The 27,307-nt window shown below is 33.9% G+C and overlaps 1 protein-coding gene and 1 non-coding gene across 2 annotated transcripts in view; both read right to left on the bottom strand.

Annotated features, from left to right (window-relative positions):
- The window catches only part of NXPH1 (neurexophilin 1), a 367,698-nt gene that overhangs the window by 99,260 nt on the left and 241,131 nt on the right, over positions 1-27,307 (bottom strand). The gene's annotated exons all lie outside the window — the stretch shown is intronic.
- On the bottom strand, positions 21,456-21,562 carry LOC126026988 (U6 spliceosomal RNA). Its single transcript, XR_007502173.1, has one exon. It is a non-coding gene; the product is annotated as a U6 spliceosomal RNA (small nuclear RNA).

The raw sequence follows: 27,307 nt of genomic DNA, 5'->3' as shown, positions 1-27,307 counted from the left end.
TGTACCATAGTATCTTTATCCACTCATTTGTTCTTGGCACTTGGGCTGTTTCCAGATCTGGTTATAACTCTTAAAATATTAATCCATTACTAATTAGTTACAGGGGCTTTACTTGTTTATATGAATGTTTGCTAATTGTGATAATTTTATTTGGCAGAAAATGCTAATGGTTATGTTATTGATTGCTCTATGCCAAAAATCCTATACTGAACACTCTGTATAAATTCTACTTCATACTATCAGCAAATTTATGAGGTAAATGGTATTATCCTCAGTTTGAAGATAAAGTTTAAATAATTTAAATGATTTGTTCATGATCAGAGAAAATGAGTAATCCAAGCTCAAATCTGTCTCCAAAGAACCCTAACTCTGTTGTTATCATTATAAAACATAGAAACAACAAATTTTGAAGGATTAAAATTAATTCAGTCAAAACTAATCTTCAATTTTTGTTAAATGAAATTAAATGTGAAATCCATTTTTAAAATGGATTTTAAAATCATGTTATTAAAAATTTAAAAAGTCATTGACTGTGTTACTATGAGCTGCAATGTATAAATAGTGCAAGGTAATTCTCTCTTCCCCTTAAGAGCCTCAAAGTGTTATTTCTTTGAAAACATAAAAATATGGAGTTTTTTAGATAATAAAAACTAGATTATGGAAAACATTATAGAAACAAGGATATTGTAATCATTCCCTAAATTATCCATCATCAATTGTTATTTTTTTGCTTCATATTACCTCTTCTTAAAATAGTATATAGATTCCTAGTTTGCTTTATATTTAAATAATATTTAAATTAAGGATTTAATCCTTGCACAGTAAGAATTAATGTGCAAATCTTAAGAGCTTTCATGACAGTAGGAAAACTCTTTCCAGGGTTAGATGGTCCACAGTGAATGTAAGCATCTATAGCCAGGTGGTTCCTCTGCTTTTTCTGATATGTTCAAGACAATGAACTGAGAATTGCCAACTCAAATTCCTAGCTGTCTGACATGGTTGCCGAGGTGTTTGTTCTCTTTTATTAGTCCACTGTAGATATTGGCTTTTCTCCCAGATTGCCTGCTTTGTTTTCCTAGCTAGTATTTGTTTGAACCATCTGCTTCACTAGATCAGCATTCTCCTCCCCAGGCTCTTCATCTCCGTTACTACAAGTTGGAATGGTCTCTTTTCAGAGTAATAGCCATGTATGCTTTGCCATTTTTATATTTAATTCTCCAATTTTCTTCAGCAGACTTCATTTTGGGGAGAAGTTTGTCTTATTTAATTTTATAGGCTAGAACAGAATTGCAGTTCCAACTATGGGCTGAGTTTATACAATGCTCTTTTGAACCCCAATTTAAAATAAATTCCTTAATTTGCTTATACTATAGCAGTAGAGTCTATTGTTATTATAGAAAAACAGATAACATTTCTTTTTACATAATATTACATATTCAGTGGAAATACCAAATATTTATTTTTATTTTTGTTTTTTTGGGGGAGTCACACCTGGCAGCTCTCAGGGTTTACTACTGGCTCTATGCTCAGAAATCGCTCCTGGCATGATAGGGGTACCATATGGGATGCCAGGATTCAAACCACCGACCTTCTGCATAAAAGGCAAATGCCTTACCTCTATGCTATCTTTCAGGCCCCACCAAATCTTTATTTTAGTGAAAATTTCAAGGAGTAACATGTGAAGCTTTGAGAGCATTCATAAATTAATAAAAAATAGGACAGCTCAAAGTCCTAAAAGACAATAGAACAATACCTAAATAAGTGAATTTATAGAACAGATTAGTTTATGGAAATAGCTTACTATTTAGTCTCTCTGACCAGAGAAGGACATTAGTCAATTTCAACAATAAGCAAGATAAGGAATATAGGTATGAAAGACGTGATTTTAAAATAGGTGTAACCACACAAAAGAAACAGAAGTCTAATAAATTCTTTGTTTTGTATGTAACCTCTAACCAGATATCTGGGGTCTCTGCCAAGGTTCTGTATCCTGATAGTAAAGTGGACCAAAGTAATAAGCATGGTATATGTGAAGATGGGGCAAATGCATTCTCCAAGAAAGTGGAAGTTAAGCCATTATAACTGAAATAGCAAGTCAGAGGTTATGATCATAAAACCAAAGCACTATCTCTATACTTATAGCATAAGGCTCAATTTAGAAAATTTGTTCTTTCTCTAAATTTCTAATGATATTTTAATTATTCTAATATTTCAAATATCATAGGCATCCAATGATTTTAGATTCAAAAGAATTGAATTTTCTACTAAACCTTAGAAATACAAATTAGGAAATGATGAGTAATGTAGGTCAGAAAACCAGGTAAGTTACTCTAATTGTACATCAAGACAAAACTATAAGTAAAAGTTTAGTCTAGACATGGAATATATCAACACTTCAATATAATTCCAATATGGGACTTAACTATACATGCTTATGGAAAACATAAAAAATAATTAAATCATACTTTTCCACTGAATGCAGAAATACCTTTCTCATCATCTTCCTTATCCTGCACTTGATGCTCCAATTCTTAACAGAAATTAACATTACATTAAAAGTGAAACCAATTTATCACTGATTTGAACTTTTTTTAAATTTTTATCCCTTGAGTCCAGAGTGGTGGCGCAAGTGGTAAGTCATCTGCCTTGCCCTTGCTAGCCTAGTACGGACTGCTGTTTGATCCCCCTGCATCCCATGTGGTCCCCCAAGCCAGGAGCGACTTCTGAGCACATAGCCAGGAGTAACCCCTGAGCATCACCAGGTATGGTTCCAAATATTTTTTTTCTTGCTGATAAGTTTTTATAGAAGATTTTAGAGGAGTATCTGCTATAGGCTGATAGATCCTTTACCTATTACTGTGAAGAGAAGATTATTTGAACAGATCAGAGGCACTATTGGAAATTCTATTGATTGATGGATGCTTTTTCAAGTCCAAATTTTTTTTAATCTTATCTGGAAGACTGTTATACAAATAAATTCCTTTAAATATTCCAACAGTGTCCTGAGTTAAACTTTTGTTTAAAGGCAACAGATAGACAAACACAGGAAACTTGCACTTAAATTTACTCAAATATACCAAAGGTTTGTGACTGTAGTTTGGCTATTGAGTGGGAGAGTCTCCTGAGCCTGTAAGTTCAAACACAATCTTTTTCATGGTGTAAATGAGGCTGGTGAAATTAGGCAGAAAACTCTATCATTAAAAGAAAAGAGAAAGTCTATGCAGGCTGCAGTCCAACTTCAATACAGAATAGAAGAGAAAAAAAAAAACCTTGCCCTTGAATCAATGAAGTGACCTTCAGAGTTATAAGAAGCATTAGTTTTAAGCATCATCTTCCCTCTTTCCTCTCTCTCTCCCTTTTTCCTCTCCCTTCATCTTTCTCATCTTTCTGGCCCCGAATTAAAAATAGCAAGTTAATAAATGAGAGATAAAAGGATCTATCAGTTAACTTTATCATTTGGGAACATGTTCAATTAAAATTATTTATATTCTAAATCCAATTAAACAAGTCTTTTATTGAATCATACAAATCATTATATCTTTCCATTGGTACAAAGTCTTGAGTACTCCCAAAATCAATTCTATATAATAAAAATATTATTTCATATAGGTTATTTGGCAGGGGACATACTCAAATAATGCTCAAGGATTATTTCTGGTTCTGGCTCTGTGCTAAGTAGTAACTACTGGAAATGGTCAGGAAATAATTTTCATTGCCAGGATAGAATTAGGGTCAGCAACATGCACAGAAAGCACCTGATCTGCTATACTATCTTGACAGCTTGTCCATATACCGTATTTTCCCGCATATAAGACGACTTTTGAAACAAAAAAAAAGTCAACCGAAAATCGGGGGTCGTCTTATACGCCGAGTATATCCTGAAAAATGTTTCAATATGCCGCAAAACGAAAATTGTCTGAATATTGCCACAAAAAGAATTTTCCAACTCGATCCTGCACCAATCACTGCCAGGCTGCTTGGACTGCCTCTCTAGCTCAGCCAATCCAAGCAGGCTATTTATGCATGCAAATTAGACAATGTTCTGGACCCAAATCTACACTGTCAAAAGCCAGATTGGCCAGAGTCAGAGAGGAAGTCTATTACAGCATAACCTTTGAAACTTTGTTTGTTGTGATTGACTCACTGTGGTACATACAGTTGCAGCATAGGAACGTTCTGTCTGATACAGCGAATACAGGCCTAAACCTATGTTTTAACTGCAAAATTAGGGAGTCGTCTTATACACCTAGTCGTTTTATATGCAGGCAAATACGGTAGTATATTTTATACTTCCTTTCACATATTTAGATGTAACAAATATAGTTTGGGGATTTGTGTCTACTCGAGCCATATTCAGTGCTACTCTCTGTCTCTTTCTCTCTGACGCACATACACAAATTCTATCAGGTAAATGATCAGTAGCTCTTTATCCAAATAATGTATTTTAACATATTTTATTTTTACTCTATTATATTGCCCTTAAGATTTAATTGTTGTGGTCTTAAGGTAAATCCCAAAATAATTTACCAAGAATTTTTAGAATTTAATAAAATAACTTACATGGTGCTCAAGAGACTATTATATTTATAATACCAAATAGAGAAAGGAGGAAAAAGAAACTTGAAAGAAGTTCTAAAGTTCTTTTGAGTTAAATAGCTGTCTAACTAAATATAATGTGATGCGAGACTTTAGGTAAAAGGTAGCAAAGACTGCTGTAAAGAATTGTACCATTAGCTTGCTAATACTTGTCATTCCCGTAACCTTCAAAAAATAGGTATAGCACTCAAGTTCCAAGTTTAACTCTACTTCAGTGATATAGCACTTTTTCTATTCCCAAGTCTTATTCAGCACTTCTATTATCTTTTTTAAAACTGCCTGGTGTTTGAATGCTTTCAACAGATAAGACTTTTGGACTGCAGTATAACACAATTTTTCAACAAAAATTATTACAGATCATTGTTTTTTATTTATCTTGATTAATTCATAGTGATTTACAAAGTTTTATAGTTGACTTCATTTATATCCAGCATCAATCTCACCACCAATGTCAACTTCTCTTTACCAATATCCCTATGTTCCTTTATATAACTCCTCCCAACCAGTCACCTTGACAGGCACCAAACTTAAAGTTTAGTTGTTAAAGTTTGGGACTCATGATTTCAATATTGCTGACTGTGTTATTTGGGTGTTTAGCTCTGTACTTTCTTAACACCATTGATGTTTCTGAATAAAGATCACTATTTTAAAAAGTTCTCACAATTGCAACTACACTCTCAAAGCATTTTATCTGGTTAAATTAATATGTTGATGGTAATAAGCAAAAAAGAGTCAGCTTCGAGCATGATATAAAGTTATAAATTAAAATCTTGCAACATTATATGCAGTAACCATAATATGGCAGCAACCCAGATGCCTGACAACAGATAAGTGGCTAAGTGGCTAAGAGATTTGGGAAATTGGTGGTGGGAATGTTGCACTGGTGAAGGGGGGTATTCTTTACATGACTGTAATCATACAACTATAATCATGTTTGTAATCACGGTGTTTAAATAAAGATAATTATAAAAAAAAAAGAAACTGTGATACATATACACAACGGAATACTATTCAGCCATCAGGATAAATGAAGCCATGAAATTTCCTATACATTGATGCACATGGAAATTATTATGCTGAGTGAAATAAATCAAAGGGGGAGAGATAGACAGAATAGTCTCACTCATCTGTGGGATTTAAGAAAAATAAAAGATATATGTTAATAGTAACCAGAGACAATACAGATGAGGACTGGAGGGAATGGACCACAATATGAAGTTTACCATAAAAAGTGATGAGTTCAGTTAGAGAAATAACTACACTAACAACATGACAGTGGTAGTTAATGATATAAATAGAATGCCTGTCTAGAATACAGGCAGGGGTTGGAGAAGGAGATAAATGGGGGCATTGGTAATGGGAAGGCTACACTGGTGAAGGGGAGTGTTCTTTTTTATGAATGAAGCCCAATTACAAACAAGTTTTAATCATTATGCTTAAAGATATTGTTAAAAAATAGTAGTGATAATTACACCATTCTGTGAATATATTAAAAAAGTATTGACTTTTATGTCTTTAGTAGGTGAACTGGAGAGTTTGAGAATTATCATTCAATAAAGTGGATTGAACTTCAAAAAACTAAAAGCTATGGATTTCTCTCAATAATATATTTAGTAGGGTCTTACATGCAGTCTTACATGCAGCCAACCCAGGTTCAATCCTTAATCCCCCATATTGTCCCCTGAGACTATTTTGAGTCTTTTCTAAGCATAAAGCTAGGAGTGAACTTTGAGAAATGCTGATTGTGCCCCCAAAACAAACAAACAAAACAGAATAAAAATATATTTCAAAAATATCTCATGGGGCCAGAGCGGTGTGGTACAGTGACAAAGCATTTGCCTTGCACGTGGCTGACCTAAGACGGACAGTGTTTTGATTCCCCGGAGTTCCATATGGTCCCCCAAGCCAGGAGCAATTTCTGAGCACATAGCCAGGAGTAACCCCTGAGTGTCATCAGGTGTGGCCCAAAAACAAAACCAAATAAAATAAAACTATCTCATGAAGGAAAGGAATCTAAATTATAATATTCTCATACTTAATCTTAATTTTTTTAAATTTAGGCAAGATGAGCTCTTTATGTCTTTTTACTTTCCTATTAAGTAAGCAAATTAATTTAGACCTGTCATTTCCAAAGGCCATTATTATCTTAAAGTCATTCACAAACTAAAGTGGAGGCTGCTGTCCTTGAAAGAAATCTAGACAATCCCTGCAATGCAATAAACTGCAGAAGAAAAGTTTCATTTCAGAGAATTTCTTTTCTACCACTTTATAAATTAATGCAGATGTGACCATATTATGGGACTGAAATACCCAGGCAAGCACAATATAAATACAAAAAATATTAACATATAGAAAATAAAAATATAAATCTAAGTTACTATGAGCTAGATTTCAACCTAGCATCAAACAAAATTTTTCAACAACCCGTTTCCTCTTATAGGAATAAATAAATTCATCACTAGGGAGAAATGAATATTTATAAACATTCTTGCATAGGCATTTTGATAATTAAGAAAATGGGCTTAGAATACAGACTAGGAGTTCATACTCCAAAAAACATTTTGATGGATTTGAGAGTACAAGAGTTGCCATATTTTCCGGGGTATAAGACAACCGGGCATATGAGACGACCCCTAATTTTAGACTTCCTCTCTGACTCTGGCCAATCTGAGAAGGCTTTATACAGTGTAGATTCGGGTACAGAACATTGTATCATTTGCATGCATAAAAAGCCTATTTGGATTGGCTGAGTTAGAAAGGTGGTCTGAGCAGCCTTGCAGTGATTGGCGCAGGATCGAGTTGGAAAATTCCTTTCGTGGCAATATCCAGACTATTTCGTTTAGCACCATATCGAAACGTTTTTCCGGATATACTCAGAGTATAAGACGACCCATGACTTTCGGTTGACTTTTTTCATTTCAAAAGTTGTCTTATACACCGGAAAATATGGTATGTCTCATGCCTTGCTTGCTGCCAATCCTGGTTCAATCTCTTTATCTTTTCATCATATGGTCCTTGGAGTGCTGCCAGGTACAGTCACAGATGCCCCTGAGCTCTTACAGTAATACCCAGAATTGCTAGCCTAAACAGCACCACATCCTCAGGCTTGACAAGTTAGCTGAAAACAGGTAGAAAGTTTTCTAGGGCCTACTGAGCACTAGTTGGGCCTACTGAGCACGAGCAGTGCCCCCCACTACTAAGAACAAGAAAAAGAAAAAAAAATACTTCACAGAATAAAAAAAAAAAAAGATTTAGTATAACTTAACCAGCCACTTTTTTCCTGAAGACTTCATTATTTTTCTTTCATCTGAAAAAAAGAAATTTCACATGAAAGAGATACTAACTACTTGCATTGTTGTTAGTTCACATAAGGCCAGGTTGATGATCCATGGATCATCAGATAAAAAATTATAAGACTTTTTTTCAGTTGTTATGGGTAATTGGCTAGAAATTTATTTTTACAAATTATTAAAGGCTATTAAATATACTATTAAATGGTTTATTAACTGCTTCCAAAGTTTGGGGTTCATAAATAAATGTTGGCTCAGTGCAAGAGCTTATTCATGTTTAATTTAAATATTCTGCTAAGTAATTTTTAACAAAATTCTGGAATACAATGTATACAATGTACACTTCCATATATCCACAATTTTAGAGATCAACAAGAATGTCTTTATTTTTTTCAATTAATATTTTATTACAAAAATTTTAGTTATATTAACATTATAATTATTGAGTTTATGAGGATTGTCCTAGTACTCATGGAACTGTCTGTGTTCATCATTAATAGCTACTAACTAGTCCTCCCTTGGTACCGAATTAATGGAAATCTGTTAAATAATCATCTTTCCATGATCATTTGATGTCATATACATAGGCAAAAACAGGATAAATAAATTTTCCTCCCAAATATGTTATTATGTTTTCATTCATCACTAGATTTTTAAAACTAATATAAATATATTATCTAAACTTTCTAGAATAATATATTAAAGATATTCCAAAGAATTTGAAGGTTTCTAGGAAACTTACTCTACTTTAGAATTCCAGTCCTACAGCATAGTAATACTTCACATGTTGGGAAGCAAGATTAAAGAATGGCTGGAGAGGCACTGTTTTAACTAAACTGTTTGTTAGTCAATAATTACTATGCTTGCAGAGATAGCTTTCTAGTTCAGATCAATCATTAAAAAATCAAAAGCAGAGAGTTTTCGTATTGCAGTGCCTGCATTTAGAAAATAGAATACTCACCATTAAGCATGCCAAAGAAAAAATTTAAAGTTTAGCATATGAAGTAACTAGCAAAACTCATAGTAGTCAGAGGTGAGGCTTCCAAAGTAAATGACCAAGAAGATCAGAATCATAGATAAATTTGTATGTAAACACTTGAATATAAAACCAAAGAGACTAAACAGATGTAAACAGTCATCTTCATAGACAGAGTGATGAGATAAAATCGATGGATGAGTAGCGAGTGGGCTTTCTTTTTTTCTTAACACTTTCTTCATTTAAAAATTCTTTGCATATTCATCAAATATGTTCTCTTAATTCCATAATATTTTAAATAAAGATATTAAGTAGAATACTGAAATTTTCAATTATGAGTAAATCCCTATTTCCCTGCCACCAAGCTCTAGAGGAAAAAAGACAATTGTCAGCTTGTCAAAGATGGCTGATAGCTACTTAAATGGCAGATGTAAATTCTCCAAATTTCATGAGTTTGTAGCTATGCATTGTAGTATGTATTGTATTGTACATGTTGGAACATACAGGAGAATATTCTGTAAGGTTGAGTATATATCCCCAAGGGATAATGCATATTTATGCATATGGGAGGCCTAGTTCAATACCCAATTTATCACTGCAAGAAGAGACCCATGCACCTATACCAGGAGTAGTCCCTGAGCACCACTGTTTGTGGCCCAAACCCTCTCTCCTACACTCCCCATAAAAATATCCAAGATCCTATTAATGTAAAGAATGTTCTCTGTCACTCCAAGTTTTTGAGGACATATTCATTATGAAAGATTCAGGTACCATTTTAAGCAAACACATTTGAAAAAAAAGAAAGACACATTGAAATAAAAATTATAGTTTAGAGTTTTATGTGCTAACTGTAGTTACAAATCTGTTCTCATAAAACAATAAGTTTAGAATTAAAGAATAAAAATAAATTCACAGATGCTGAAATAGTGAGTAAGGAGCTTAGACAAGCCTGAGTACAGATTCAGGATGAAGTCTTTAGCACCACCATGTGTGACTTTGATGATAAATAAATACATTTTCAAATGATTAATACCTAAATCCAAAAATCTATCACATATTGAGCACAGTACAAGAAAATAATTCCATTGGTATGACTGAAATATTTTTTACATGTTCATTATATATGATTATATGTTACTGGTACTAAATATCAAGAGAGCAGGCCCCTGCTGTGGGATTTTCAACTGGGAGAGAATGAGGAGGCCTGTAGCCTGTACGAGTTTCTCTACTCTTCTGTCTCCTGAACCTCTCCTGAGAAGGCCGAGAAGGGCCCAGAAAAAACTCTCTCCTAGAGGTGTCCAACCCAAAATGCCAAAGAAAGATTGAGTGAGTGAGTGAAAACCAGCTACCAGCAGTGCCCTGGCAGAAAGGCAGATCATTTGTCTGTGAAGGCAGGTGAGAGGAATCTGCCCCTTCAGTAGAGTAGATTGCCAACTGGGAGATACTGGGAGGCCTGTCGCCAGTGCGTATTTTTCTATTGTTTTGTCTCCTGAACCTCCCCTGAGAGAGCTAAATAGGGCCCAGCAAAAACTGTTTTCTAAAGGATCGAGAAGAGCATGGCCGCTCCTCTCTGCTTCACTTCAAGGCAGGGCACCCTTTCTAACTAATGAACCCCACCATAACACACACACAAAAAAATGACACTACAGAGAGACAATGGGGAAACCTCACAGGCAAACAGAGTGCACAGAGAATGAAGATGATTGATGTGATGACCCAAAAATACCAAACATCTGATTGATCTTTCAGATGCGAACTTTAGAATAGAAATATGGAGGATCATCATGGAAATCAAACAAAATATATCACAAGCTCAACAAAACACAAAGGTAGAAATCAGAAAACTTCAAACTGAAATAACAGATCTGAAAAACAGAGTAGCTGAACTGAAAACTTCAATGGAAAGCCTCTCCAACAGAGTAACAGCAGCACAGGACATAATCAGTGAACTGGAAGGTAAAATGCAGAAAACTCCATACAGAAGAAGAGAATGAATAAGAACCTTAAGGAAAACTATCATACAATGTAAAAAGTACTCAAAGAAAGTGAACAAATGAAAATAGAAGTCTTTGATAAACTCAACCTAAATAACATAAGAATCATTGGAGTCTCAGAGGGCCAGGAAGGGGATCCATTGGAAGAATCAACAGTAAAATCACATAATCAAAGAGAAATTCCCAGACCTAAAGACTGCATTCAATCAAATCCTGCATGCTCGAAGAGGACCAGCTAAAAGAGATGCAAACAAAAGTACTCCAAATCACATCCTAGTCAAAATGATGAATCCTACAGATAGAGATAGAATACTAAAAGCAGCAAGATCAAAATGGGAAATTACATTTACAGGAGCATCCATAAGATTTACAACAGACATATCACAAGAAACTTTCAAGGCCAGAAGACAGTGACAAGACTAAATGAAATGGAGGCTTCACCAAGAATACTGCATCCAGCCCAACTCATGTTCAGGTTTAAAGGAAGGATAGATAGCTTCACAGATAAGCAACATCTCAGAAACTTCACAGATGCAAAAACAGCCGTAAAGGAAAAACTGAAAGGTCTACTTTAAGACAAGACAGACCAACAGACACACCAAACTTATACACAAAGATTATAGTAAATCCCATGACAATCATCATCCTCAATGTCAATAGACTAAGTGCACAAATTAAAAGACACAGAGTGGCAAAATGGATCCAAAAGAGGAATCCGACCTTCTGCTGTCTACAAGAAACACACCTGAATAGTCAGAACAAACAGACTCAAAATCAAAGACTGGAGGAAAATCATCCAAGCAAACAACACCCGAAAAAAGGTGGAGTGGCCATATTAATATCAGATGACACAAATTTTAGACCCAGAAAAGTTGTAAGGGACAAAGATGGACATTTCATACTAATCAAGGGATATGTGCAACAGGAAGAAATCACACTATTAAACATATGAGAGCACCCAATGAGATACCAGCGAGATATCTAATACAATTATTGACAAACTTGAAAGAGGACATCAATAATAAAACAATAAATGTGGGAGATCTCAACCCGGTGCTGTCAACACTTGATAGGTCATCCAGACTGAAACCCAACAAACATATACTAGACCTGAAAAGAGAAATGGAAGAAAGAGGCCTAGTAGATATATAGAACACTGCATCCCCAGAAATAGGCTTGAGTACTCAGAAAATGTACCCCAGACATACAATCACCTAATTTTTGATAAAGGAGCAAGAAATCCTAAATGGAGCAAAGAAAGCAAGTGGTGTTGGCACAACTGGTTAGTCACTTGAATAAAAGCAAAGTCAGACTCCCAGCTAACACCATGTATGAAGGTAAAATCCAAATGGATTAAAGACCTTGAAATCATACCTGAAACCATAAGATATATAAAACAACACATAGGTAAAACATTTCATGACACTGAGACTAAAGGCATCTTTAAGTAGGAAACAGCACTCTACAAACAGCTGAGAACGTCTGCACCTCAAAAGAAATAGTGTCCAGAATATACAAACTACCCACTGAGTGGGAGAAACTATTCACCCAATACCCATCAGATAAGGGGCTAATATCCAAAATATACAAGGCACTGACAGAACTTTACAAGAAAAAAACATCTAATCCCATCAAAAAATGGGGAGAAGAAATGAACAGACATTTTGACAAGAAATACAAATGGCCAAAAGGAATATGAAAAAATGCTCCACATCACTAATCATCAGGGAGATGCAAATAAAAATAATTGGCACACATCCCAAAGTATGAGAACAAGTAGTGCTGGCTTGGATGTTAGCTATTCCTTCTTTACTTATATATTTATTTAATATCTATATAAAATAAATTTTAAATATCTGGTATTGCTGACATTACTTTCACAGTTATTGGTCACTTATTTATTTGGTCAAATCTTGGAAAAGTCATAATATTATTTCATTTGGAATAATATCAATATAATCACAAGATGCAGCATAAAACCTTTCAAGAATAGTAAATAATTACAAAACACTGTATTTGCTAATGCTAATTCTTTGATTGGATTTTAATTCAGTATTGAGCTAAATATAACTCATATAATTATATATATATATATATATTAATTTTAAAAAATCACATAGCGTATAATCTAGAGAAATTTTATGTTAAATAACTTTCTACGTAAAGTATCCTAATAACCATAAGGATATATATTGATATAAAAAAGGATAAAAATTGAATGCAATATTATGCCATCTGTATAATTTTAATTAACATTAGTAGACCTTATATCATGAGTTCTGGTAAATTTAACAGCACATATCTCTTTCGTTTTTGTTTTATCTTTTTTAAAATAATTTTTGAGACCATTTTGAATTACAAGTCTTTTACAGTTGTATTTCAACATATAGTGACAGTGAATAAGGGCAATTCCCACCACAAATGTTGACTTCCCTCCGCCCCTGTTCCAGCATGTATACCCTACCTCCACCCTTAGCCCCCTGGACTACTAGTGTAATAGGTCCATTTTGTGTTTAGCTTGTTATAATTTGAGTCTCTTGATAATATTGTAGTTAACTTCCTACAAAGTGAGAAAAAAAATGGATAGGGGCCAGAGCCCCATTTTTGGAAAAAAAAATCAAATCGAAATACTCAAGCACATATATTTTTCTATGTACAGAGCAAGATGAAAAGGAGGGAGCAATTCACCAACCACCAGTCCTGGATTTCTGGTACATTTGGCAATATCAGACAGAGATATGTAATTTTAAAACTGTATTTAGATCAAGAATATCTAATTCTCAGAGAGGAGCAAGGGTAGAAGATTTAAACTAGCTACAGTGATTTTGCTGATATACATATTGGGTAACATCTCAACTTGCTATTTTACTTTGTGTAGCTACAACTGTGTTTAGAGAGTTCAAACAGAATTTTAAATGATCTCATATATAATATACTACATATAATGCTTCTATTTATTACTGGATGTTACTCTTCACTGTATCATAACTTCTGCCTTTGGACAGCAATTTGAACATTTTTCACCACTGGCCTCTACTTTATAGAAAATACTAGGTAGTTATTGCCTACCAATATAAAGAGCAATTTGAGTAATTTTAATGAGTTACACAAAACAGTGATTAACATTATTTTGGTACAACAAATGTAAAATGAATATACACTAGTTTTAACAAGCTATGAAAGTATATCCAAGGATTTCAAATACAATAAAATCTCCCTATATTACACATTGATCATTTTAAGCATTACTGAAGAAAGCATTACTGTAGTTATGTTCCTACCAATTCAACATTTTTGTGATTATAAATTGACTTAATAAATTATTATGAGTTATGAATCAGCTTTCCAGGTTAAAACTAATGTGTTTGGGTAGAGTCTGGTTGAAGACACACCTAGAAGAGCTCAGGGTTACTCCTGGCTTTCTGTTCAGGGATCATAACTGTAGAAGGAGCTCGGGAAACCAGACATAAAGTGCTAGGAATCAAACTATAGACGGCTTCTGTGTTTTACACAAACTCCTACCAGCCCTGTTCAGCCATAAAAGGGGTCTGTTCCATTAAGCACTGAGAAATCAGTTAGAAGGGCTCCCCTGTATCTGTCTTTTAGGGGCAGTTGCCCACTGGGTATAAATAAGCTCGTGGCTCATGTGCGGGGATGGTTGCTGCTTCTCCCAGACTCTGGATGTTTTTTCTGGACGACTTAGTTGGAAGGTTGCTGCTAGACTAATGGAAAAACTGTTGGTTGAATTTGTTACTCCTTTTGCCCTGTTGCTTCTACCTTCCCTCTCTCTGACTGACCCCGAACTTTGGTCCTAACCTCAGCTCTTTCTCTCTTTCTCTCCTTTCACACTCAGGGGTTGGCTATAAAGCCTCTGGATTATCTATCTGTTTCCCTATTAAACCTGGTTTTCATAAAAACCCTTTCCTGTTAGGGTATTGCTTACTGGGCCTTGGCAGTGGACTCTGGCAGTCAACTGCACAAAAGATATGTACATTAACTCCTGTATTCTCTCCCCTCTCCAAAATAATCTCTACATCAAAATTTTGACAAGTCTTAAATTTAAAAACTAAAAACTTTTGTATATAAAAAAATACTTAAAACAAATGTATAACAATTTATGTTTCTATACTGAATTTTATAAATACCTTAATTTTTCCAAAGGCATGTAATTCTTCAATAGTGTAGGTAAAAAATATTTCATATAATTATTTTGATAATGCAATATCAAATTTTGAAATAATTTGTGTGTTTGATGATTTGCTTTTATTCTTTTATTAGTTCATTTACTCCTTTAAAAAAAGAAAGAGCACAAAGCTTTAGAAAGGTTTGTTAGATGTTTCTTAAACTTCGCCAAGAATTAGAATGCATGTGGCCTTGACCAATCTCCTTAGCCTAATAATAGTGAGATATATGAAGCTTTCATCATTCCACCACATATGGGGTCTGACTCCAAGGAAAAATGTGACCATAATAAAATAACCTCAGCAGATAAAACTGCACTACACAGTCTGTTCAAACCAAGATATATAATCTCGGTTAAATTTACTCATTCTAGATCCAAACTTAGGTTCTTTGTTTATAAAAAAAATGATTTGCATTTCTTTTCTTTCAAATACATCAATCTTTTGTTTATCACTCAAGAGCATGTTTGTATCTTTCTTATGATGATGGATGCATTGTTTCTGGTACATGAATAGAATTTTTCACATCCCCAGTGCTCTTTTTCACACAAACACAAAAAAGAACTCATTAAATCCAGGGAAATAAACTATTTAGTTTCACTAAAATATATTATATTTCCAGAAAAGATTTTCTTGATGCTGATCTTTTCCTTTTAAACTTTATTGGTTGTTTATTATTTATTGGAGGAACTTTGTCTTGTGTCATGTCTGGCCTTAATAACCAAAAATAACTATATGCAAATACAATGTTCCCTTTAGGAACCAATGTTTCCTATATGGTTAATTCATAAGAAATCACTTATTACATATAATGTTATTGAAATATTGTTTAAAGCTAAATTATACTAGAACACACTGAGAACATTTTTACCTATGCATTTTTTTATCTCACTCACAGTATAATGCTCAGTTTTCACTTATTTTCTCTTTACATTTTCTTTAATTTGATTTTGTGAAAAACTGTATTTACTATGTAAAACATAATAACTTTTGAATACTATAATGATTCTAGTTGTCATGTTATTTTCTCATTTAATTTCAACAAGTATTTTGATTTGTACCAAAGAACAAAGCAGGTGTAGACACTCCTTTTTATAAAATATACTTTGTATTTATGCTGTTTCATCTATCTCATGTAGTTCTCTTTCTCTAATATGCCTTTATATTCTATAAATAATAAAATATGCTTTTATAATTGTTATTATATTGTTATTACAACTCTTTATCTTATTGGTGAAATCTGCTATAGATGTTAAGAAGCATGGATTTGAAAATACCCTAGCTGCTTCTTCCCTTCTGTTTCAAAATTGTTATTCTCTTTAATCCATTGAAATACATTTGACTATCATTTTTAAAATCTCCTTTTAAAAGTCAAAATGCAACACTCTGGAAACCAATGAATCTCATTGCCATGGTATGGTAGGTTTTCTGCTTCAAGATCTATAATCATTTCTTCAGTGTCAGTAATAAAATGCTTCAGTAACCTCTCCCAGCCCCTGGCAATCTGCCTACTAGTGTCAGGCCATTCTTCCCTGAAATCCTAGTTCTCAAAGAGCCAAGAATGATGGTACTAGTGCCATGGCAATTTGGAGTTCTGAAGGCCCGAACATCTTTTCTTGTTTTATATGATACATTAGTCAAAGAATGTATATTGCATAGTTTGAAATCGTGTTACATTGTCAGTTTCCCTTGAGTCAATTTTTCCCTCCCATTAGAGACTTGCTTACCTACGTATGACCCATTATTTCTAGACTAACCAAAGGTTTCTTATTCTGTCCCTTATTATTTTATTTAAACTCACCCACTACCCAGTTTCCCAGATAAAAATTATCAGAAAAATAGTATATTTGAAAGTTTACACAAATCTAATAATTTATTCCTCCTTTCAAGAAATACGATTTACCATGAAATTTGTTTTTCTTTTACTGTAAGGAATGAACCAAGCTAAACATATTGCTACATTTAAAAAAATCTATTCTTGTCCTCAAAGTGATCATTGTCTAACAGAATTAACCTTATGTAAGATTAAAAATAAACAAGATAGAATGTGGAGAGTCAAAAGAAGTAAAGATTATTTAGAGCAAGTTCAAATAGACTGGTAACACAGTAAAAGAAGGAAATTAGAAGGTCAGGGAAGTCAAATTGGGTAAATGAAAGTCTAAAAAGAACAGAATGGACAGGAGTTAAATAAGCAGATAGAGGGGGCAAGAAAGCATCCCAAACGTAAGAGCAGCATTAAGAAGTATCCTCAGGGGCCAGCGAGGTGGCGCTAGAGGTAAGGTGTCTGCCTTGCAAGCGCTAGCCAAGGAAGGACCCAGTTAGATCCCCTGGAGTCCCATATGCCCCCCCAAGCCAGGGGCAATTTCTGAGCACTTAGCCAGGAGTAAGCCCTGAGCATCAAACAGGTGTGGCCCGAAAAACCAAAAAAAAATAGCTCCTGGCAGGCACGGGGGACCATAAGGGACACCAGGATTCGAACCACCACTTTGGTCCTAGGTCCAAAAAAAAAAAAAAAGAAGTATCCTAGAGATGAATACAATATTGTGTCTAGTGAATTATTAGCTGCTCTTATTTAAGCATGACATCTGAGTGGAGTGTGCCAGTATTAAGAATGGAAAACATTATCTTAAACCCTATCCTAATGCACGCAATGCAGCATTTCGAACTAGCAAGGTAGATAATTAAAAAACACTGATGTGTATGATCTGAAACCTCAAAACTAAGTATGATGTTAGCACATAACTATCAAAATCATGCTACATGAACTCATCTCTAGTGGTTACTTAAAGAGAAAAGGATGGAAATCCAAGTGTCTTGGGACACTAAATGGCAGTATAAACACAAAATTGGTTGTCTAGTTACCCTCAGAAGAAGAAAAAACTACCATAAAAAAGAATTAGAAACTCCCAAGAGTGTTGTGAATGTAGGAATAAAAACATACAAAATTTAAATTGGACGTTAACTTTAATATGTGTACCAGTGCCATAGGGAGGTCATGAATGCATGGGCCGGGCCCGGAGAGATAGCACAGCGGCATTTGCCTTGCAAGCAGCCGACCTAGGACCAAAGTGGTGGTTCGAATCCTGGTGTCCCTTATGGTCCCCCGTGCCTGCCAGGAGCTATTTCTGAGCAGACAGCCAGAAGTGACCCCTGAGCACTGCCGGGTGTGGCCCCCCAAAAAACAATAAATAAATAAATAAATAAATAAATAAATAAATAAATAAATAAATAAATAAATAAAAATAAAAAGAAAAGAAAAGAAAAGAAAATCAGCCAAAATTTAGTGAATGTTCTGAGAAATAGGTGCCCACAGAGGTAAATGTAATTGGTATATTTCTTTTTTCCTTCCCCCCCCCCTTTTTTTTCCTATTTTGGGCCACACCCAGCAGTGCTCAGGTGTTTTTTCTGGCTCTGCGTTCAGAAACTGTTCCTGGCTTGGGGGACCATATGAGGATCAAATCGGAGTCCATCCTGGGTCAGCCACATGCAAGGCAAACACCCTACCTCTGTACTACCACTGTGGCCCCATTTGTTATATTTCTAATGTAACACTATGCTCCTCTGAAGGCCAGTGGCTCACAAATTTTATTTTATACTTTATACTGTGTTTCAAGCACTTTACTTAGACATTGAGAGCACTGGCAGAGGTTAATTGACCAGGGAACACATTTATCATTCCACATCTGTCATTTAAACAGAATTATATTATTGACATAATCCTTTTCCTGCATATCTGGAGTTAATCAGATGTGAAAATGTTTATAATGGAAGAGAGAAAGGGATAAAGAGATTTTAGTATATCTTTGTCCTAATTTCCTAATGGAAATTGTGACTAGTCACTAGTTTGATTGCTAAGATACTAAAAATAACTTTGACAATGGATACTAAAATGTGTTTTTGCCATTCAACCACATCATATTCTGTTTATTTTAAAATATTGTTTGTATATAATATTCATTTTCCCTTCAAATATGAGCCACAATTAATTGTTTTACCAAAAATAAAGTATTTTTCCTGAGTGCATATGGTTTCAATGGTCAACAATGTTGTGACACAGAATTCTCAAATGACAGATAAAACTAACAGTTCTATAAAAAGTATAATTTTTACTAGAAATACTAATAAATTATAGGTGTTAGAGAAAACATTGGGTATCATCCAAACACTTTTTTAAATAAAAAATTAAAGTCCAGGAAAGTCTTTAACTAAGTTGGAGCCATGCCTTCAATGAAACGTTGGATCCACATTCATGAGAAATCTTTAACTCAGTTTCTTTTCTTCAAGATCTTGGCTTGTACTTTCCCATTTGACCATTCAACATCTTCTCATAAGCCTCTTAATTCTGAATATAGATTACATTTATGAAAGCATGCTCAATCTATTTTCTTTTCTTTTGGTCTGCTCTGTCTATTGTGCTGGCACACTTTTTATTTCTGCTACCTAAATTGAAATTTCTCTTGGTCTTCCTGCTTTCCTTTATGATATTTCTAAACTCCTAACTTTCTAACAACTCCATGATTTCAGCATTCTGTAAGTAACAAAGTGACACCTCTAACCTTAGTTTTCTCATGATTTGCTAAAACTTCCTCCAATAAGTTTTCATTTGAAAAGTTCCGATACACTAGAAAATAAACCCTTCTAAAACTAAATACATACTCTTCCCCAAAAATATCCCCTATAGATTTTCCTATCCCACTATGGTCGACATGGGGGGCTGGAGCCATAGCACAGTGAGTGGTGCATTTACCTTGAATGTGGCTGACCCAAGTTCGATCCCCTGGCATCCTATATGGCCCCTAAGACTGCCATGAGTTATTTCTGAGCTTAGAGCCAGGAGTACTCACTGAGTACTACTGAGTGTGGCCCCAAAAGAAAACAAAACAAAACAAAACAAAAAAGTGACCAAGATCCAATTAAGGATTTAATGCCAGCCTTCATGCTTAATAGTATCCTCTGTGCATATGTAGTTTAGTTATTTTTGCCACTCACCAGTTCATGATCATACTATGTAGCTGTTAGGAAAAGTAGAGTTATGAAATTTGCTTATAAATAAACCCAAGAGCTTCATACTGAATAGAATGAGTCAGAGGGAGAGGGACAGGCATAGACTGATAGCACTCAGGGCTGGAGTGGTGGTACAAGCATAAGGGCGTTTGCCTTGCACGCTACTGACCTAGGAGGAACCGTGGTTCAATCCCCCAAGGTCCCATATGGTCCCCCGAGCCAAGAGCACTCAGAAATAACCTCTGAGAGTCACCAGGTGTGGCCCAAAAACCAAAAAAAAAAAGAATGATAGCACTCATTTGTAATATATAATATATACATATATGTAATTTCCCATTATTATGTCAACATGATCACTCTGGAAAAGAACTAGTTGCTGATAGGAAGTAAAGTGATTGCAACAGTATAGCAAACCACAATCCCTAAAAGAAAAAAGAGAGAAAAACAGAGTAGTGAGTATCTGCCATAGAAGCAGGCTGGGGGAGGGGGGGATATGGAGAGAACAGTCGGAAAATGGGAAAATTAGTAGTGAGAAAACAAAACTGGTGAAGGGATAGGTGTTGTAACATTGTATGACTGAAACATTAGCAACCTTTTAACTCTGTATCTCATGATGATTCCATAAAAAAAATTTTTTTAAGTATCCTCTGATGCTTTGAGTTAAAAAATTCACCCAGTGCTACCAATTATCTCTGAACATCTGCTCATTCTTTTCCACCCATATTGCTTCTGTTTTATGCTCCAAGGCCTGACCTATTTCTCCCCTTTCCTGTGACTCAGTTATTATTATAAAATTCTTCTACATACAAAAAATTGCAAAGAATTCTTAGATTTAATCCCATAATTTTAACATATATATTATATTTAAATAAATATGAAATATATCTATTTCTGAATCTATCCAGGTATAGAAATATACAGTCATCATTAATATAGAATATATTTATATAAATATCTAAAGGTAAAATATATATGGATATAGATATAGACACAAAACACATATATGTATATAGTTGTCAAGTAATTTGAACTGAATGGATAGATACAGTGGGTCTTTTCAGCATGTATTTTATGTATCTTATTAAAATAAATCTTAATAAGATATACTTTATCTTATGGCTATATCATTATCACAATTAAAAAGTAACTAGAATTCACTGACAGTAACTAAAATTAACTATAAGTAACTATAATCTAATAGAAATTCTGATGGGAATGGAAATCTATACTGTTTCCTTAAATGGCTGTTTTAACTGATTATTTAAAATGTTTCCTCTTGCCTCTATAACCAATATAGCTTTGACTAAACCTAATCACCTTATTTTCCTTGTTTATTTCATTTAATTTTCCCAGCATTTTATATACCAAATAATGGAATTTTGTCTCCTTCTCCTTATATTTTAACTCTTTTTTTTTAAATATGGAACGCTTCACAAATTTGCAAGTCATCCTTGCGCAGGGGCCATGTTAATCTTCTTTGTATCGTTCCAATTTTAGTATATATGCTGCTGAAGCAAGCACATATTTTAATTCTTTTAATAAAAATCTTCTCTGTTCTCACTTCTTTATACCAACCTCTCTCAATAATCTATTCCACATAAAAGTCACATGTCTTAGTTTTCCTTTCAGTTCCTCCTGAACCTGGTACTGATACATTTGTATGATTTCATCTCTAATTTTTCTCTTAAGAATAACTGTTCCCCAGGGCACAAACCATGCTTCCTTGTGTCTGTTTTTGATCTTCTTAATTTTAGAAAAATTTTACAATGTGAATTCATACCTTAGTTTAATACCTTCATGAAATATTTCCAGAAAATACCAGCACCTACAATTATTTTCTACCCCTGAACTCACTGCCCTTCATATTTATCTGACATCATTCACTTGAAATCAGTTATACAATGCCTCAAAACAGTTGTGTAATAATTTTTTCAAGATGCCTTATCACTTCCCAGGTAACTTTTTATGTACATTTATAATACATTTTGCCATGCTTCTTAGCCATACTTTAAATTCTGTTAGTGCATTGATGTATGATTTCACCTAATAAGAGGACCGCAATTACATTTCCACCATAGTTTATTGTGGGGGGATTAAATAAAAGTAATACAAGTACATTAACCCAATCCATAACAATAGTGAAAGTCTTTATAATTGGTGCTTATATCTAGTTTATAAAATTTCACTCTCTTGCTTGGAGTCTATAAAAAGAACAATTACCTCATATTAAAAGAGACTACTCAAGTGCTTTAAATCCAATCATTCTCATAATTTCCAAGTAATAACTGAATGCTAAATTCGCCAAACATATAAATATTCACTTAATTATGTAGTGCAGCATAGTTAATTTGCTAGTTCTTATAGAGAATGAATCAAATTACTAGACAAACTGGTGGGCTTCAGGGGTATATTGAGGTGAATTGCTTCTTCCACATTTACCTACAAGCTTGGTAAATGTATTCAAGTTTGCATTAAATGTAGAAAACATTGTATATACTTCAAACTTACAATTATTAAGTGACAATTTATGTAAAGTATTTATTTAATGCTTTGGATATAGCATTGTTTTTCACTAAAAAAACAAAAATCAAAGGACCTTTGTTCCAGTGTTGCCCTCAAAAATAACAGCAGATTACTGCAAATCAACTATGAAAACATGTTAAAATTAAAAAAATTTTTTTTTGGTTTTTGGGTCACACCCAGCAGCACTCAGGCATTACTCCTGGCTCTAAGCTCAGAAATCACTCCTGGCAGGCTCGGGGGACCTTAAGGGATGCCGGGATTCTAACCACCGTCCTTCTGCATGCAAGGCAAATGCCTTACCTCCATGGTATCTCTCCTGCCCCAAAATTTTTAAAAAATTTAAAAAATTACAGCAGAGTTTCTATATTGTTGTTTTTGCTGTTTTCATGCACTCTATTAGAGTTTATCCTGTTAAGTTACTATCTGCTCAATAGCTACAATTTCCTTGCCCTGCCTAATGCTTTACTTCACAGAAAGAGCTCACTCTTTCCACTCTCCCATATCATAAATATTTGACCCATTCATAGAAAGACACATTTAAACAAATGGTGCCTTTGTTCTTTTGTTAACATTTTCATGGACTCAATACATATAAAATTCATTTTATATTATTTTAAATATTTAACATATATTTGCTATCATTACACAATTATAAGACTTATTTTTATATTTTGGGGTTTTGTTCTATAGCCAGGGTGCTCAGGTCTTACTTCTATCTCTAAGATCAATAATCACTCCTTGCAGGGCTCAGAGGACCATACTGAATAGAGAGGATTGAACCCAGGATGGCATCATTCTAGGCAAATACACTATTGTTCTGGCCCTAACAATGTATCTTTTCTACCAAATAAATTACTGAAGTTATTGTGGGAAGATGATGTTTCATTTTCTAATTTAGCTTACTATCAAAACAATAATTATTTGTTGAATTATAATATGTAACTGACCATAACTAAAGCATCTTCTAGAAACCACTACACTATGTGAAATAATATATGCTAATATATATTTTATTTACAAAATATAAATTATCCTTTTAAAGAAAACAACATATTTAATCTGGAAATATCAGCCCCAAATGGATTTTTTTTTTTGCTAAATCTCTACAGGGTATTTAAAATAACAATCTGGGGCCAGAGAGATAGAACATAAATTAAGGGTGACTATCCTACTTTTATTCCCAGCACTACATGACCCTTGAGCATCGCTGGGTACAGCCCTGAAGAAACAAACATTACTGAATGGAGCTCTGAAGGCAAAGAACTTTGTGGGTTTCCCTGGTAATACTAGGCACAGCAGGGACTAAACATCTCTTTTTTTTTTTAATACATTTTTTTATTTAAACACCTTGATTACATACATGATTGTTTTTGGGTTTCAGTCATGTAAAGAACACCACCCATCACCAGTGCAACATTCCCATCACCAATGTCCAAGTCTCCCTCCTACCCACCCGACCCCCGCCTGTACTCTAAACAGGCTCTCCATTTCCCTCATACATTCTCATTATAAGGAAAGTTCAAAATGTAGTTATTTCTCTAACTAAACTCATCAGGGACTAAACATCTCTATATCCTTAGATTCTCTCATTGAACCTGGTGCAGCTAGAAAGAATAACAAGGAATGAGCTCTGTGACCCCTGATTACAGAGGGGCCCCTCTCAAAACTGAAGGAGACCTTTTAAAATTATAAAATAAAAAATAAATAAAATGATAATTCATAAACGTTAAGCATATATAGTCTAGATGACCTTTTTGTATAAATAAAAATAGAGTCTCTTTAGACTTTTAAAGTCTAATCTATTTTTAGAAAAGTGAAATTATTGATTTGTATAACTCAGTTTGGTCATTTTAACTAGCACATGAAGAATTTGGGACTGTTTGTTCAGATTAATATAAAATGATGCCAACAGGTGTCAGTTTATCTCTCCACTCATTTATTTCCAGGATGGCTTTAAGAGAAGTCAAGATATTGGAAACAAACAGCTCCAGATTGAATTTTTCTGATTCAGCTTCTGAAAAAATGGAAATATGGGGCTGGAGTTGTGTCCAAGCTGTAGGGCATCTGCTTTGCAAGCGCTAATCTAGGAGGCGACTTCCCTCCAAAACATTATGAGAGATGCCTTTAGAAGTTTCCTGGCAACATATAGAATAAAAAAGCAAAGTCTCTTAGAATAAAACAAATAGAGATATCAGATTATGGATAATCACAGGGAAATTTTTTCAGGACACAGAGTATTATATAGTTTTCAATATACTCATGCAGTGACTTATTTCACTAAATGCTAAGATTATGCTGTCAAGCTTCTTTTAGAATGTAAAAAGATATTGGAATTATAGAAATTGTGTCATAGTGAAGAGAGTTACTTACAAATCCAGATTCATAATTACTTAGGTAAACCCAAAGGCAATGAGAGCCATCTCAAGGTAACACATCAGTAGTAGAAACAGGAGTGGAAACAGGAAACAACTGGAGTGGAAACAGGTGGGGATACTATCCAATATAGTGTAAAGTCAGTGTGATTTTTGTAGAAAGGCAACGAATAAGGGCCTAACGTTTCATTCCAGATTCAACACTAACATTCAGTAAGTAGTTGTAGCAAATCTCAGATTCTCTATAACTTAGTTGTCATTGGTAAATATGTTTAATAGTTCCTTTGCAGTCTGAATAACAAAATCACTGAAAAAAATCCCTCAAAACAATGTATGTTGATGTGTATTGTGAATATATAATTTATAGAAATATGAGTTACTATTTCTTGTTTTCTCATTTAAAAAATAAGTTGGAAGGTGATATTTTTAGAATTTTTAGATTTATATAAATACTGACTTTCTTTTTGAACTGAAGAAGCTTTAGAAGTAAATATGTTTCCTTAAAGTAAATAAACTAACATTATAAATGCATGTTGATAAGAAAGGGATAGATGAGATACACATAGTTCAAAAATCAAATTATTGATCCTATTACTTTAAGAATATCTGAAAAGAACAGTGTTTTATTAACCTAAGTAAGCATAAAGAAAATAAATGAATCAAATCCATAACAAAGATTGCAATGAACATATAGTTGTGTTTCATCTGTAAACTGGAGTAAATGTTAAAAAGAGCATAGAAGTGTATTACAAAATTTAAAGAAGGAAAATAAAAGATTTAGAAGTCAGTCCAAATAAGAATAAAGATATTCAGTGCTGAATAAACAAAGGCCTGATTTTATTTCCAGCAGAAATAAATGTCCTTGAAAATGTATGTCACGTCCCAACTTTGCAATGGATAATAGCAAATATAGAAATGTTCACTAGACAGAAACAATCTTAATACCAATCTGAATAAGTTCTCAACTTGCTTTGCAAAAGAAAATAATAAATAAATTATGTGACAGGAAGAACTAATTCCATCTTTTATTCATATTAGAGATTTTAGTTTAAAAACAGTATGATATAAAATGAAAATATTTTAATTTTATAATTTTTTCACTACTCTATTCATGCTGTGAACTCTGCAGCAGGAGAAGAGAAAGAACTAGTACCCAGATAACTTTGATTGACGTGCATATAATTAGACATTACTGAAATTCTGTATAGTATGCTTTGCACAAATTCAAGTAAGTACAAGAATACATAGAAAAAGTATATTAGGTTCCACTTCTGCGGGTTCAACATATAAAAAATTGGATTAAGAATCTCAAATAACCTCAGAAGACCTCAAAAGAAGACTGATGCAGTGATTACACTGCTGGAAACTCAACTTGTTATCAGAAAGCTAAATCCTGACCCCTTATTTCCAGTTTCTCTTCTAGTTTTCAAGTAAAATATATGAATAAATAAGAATATTGCAGTGTCTTAATGTCTGATCCATAATACAATACAGTTAACTTGGGCTTTCTTTGTCAATATAAAGACATAAAGAATATGAAGAAAACTTGCATGTACTTGTGCTTTGGGCTCATAAAAATATGATAGAATATTTTATTACTTAAACATAGCCACTCACTAATTGGACATTTCAATTCTTGTAGTATACTGCTAACATTTTAAAGGATATATTTAGTAGCTAGTCAGATCAATTATGCACTAAAAATAGTATCACATAAATCTGTTATGTAAATATTATATCTAGAAAATAGCTGTTTGTAAATCCCGCCCCAGTCTTGCCTCTCTCCTTTTATTCCTTTCTTATTTACTTTGATTAGTCAGCAAACTAAATGTCATTCCTATGTTTTACAATACTACCATAATAGCAGGTAGGGTGTGTGCCTTGTATGACACCAATTCAAGTTTAATCACCTGCACCATATATGGTCCCCTAAGCGCCTCCAGGAGTGATCCCTGGGAGCAGAGCCAGGAGTAAATCTCAAGAAACATGGGCTCAAACCATCTATGAAATATTAGATCTACAATATATATTTTTGCAGCCCAAATATATATACATATATATTATGTTCTATTCCAAATGCCTACACACGCGCACACACACACACACATATATAATATGTCCAAATGTATTCTAAATGCCCACGCCCCAATCACAAAGTACAAATGTGGTTTACCAGTCTATTTTTTTCATATAGTTAATGCCAAAGACAGTTATTAGCTGAACCAGAATTAATGAGTATATATAGATGGAAGGCTTTAGTATGTTAATTGTTTAGTTAAGTAAACCCCACATTTAGGAAACTCCCATAACTACCTCTCTCCCTTACTCCCCATATCTACTTTAACATCACATTCAGAAATTATACCTCATT

This window comes from Suncus etruscus, chromosome 1 (assembly GCF_024139225.1).
Source record: "Suncus etruscus isolate mSunEtr1 chromosome 1, mSunEtr1.pri.cur, whole genome shotgun sequence".
Taxonomy (NCBI): Eukaryota; Metazoa; Chordata; class Mammalia; order Eulipotyphla; family Soricidae; genus Suncus; species Suncus etruscus.
The sequence above is the reverse complement of the archived record's forward strand: the minus strand, read 5'-3'. Positions and strand labels throughout refer to the sequence as shown.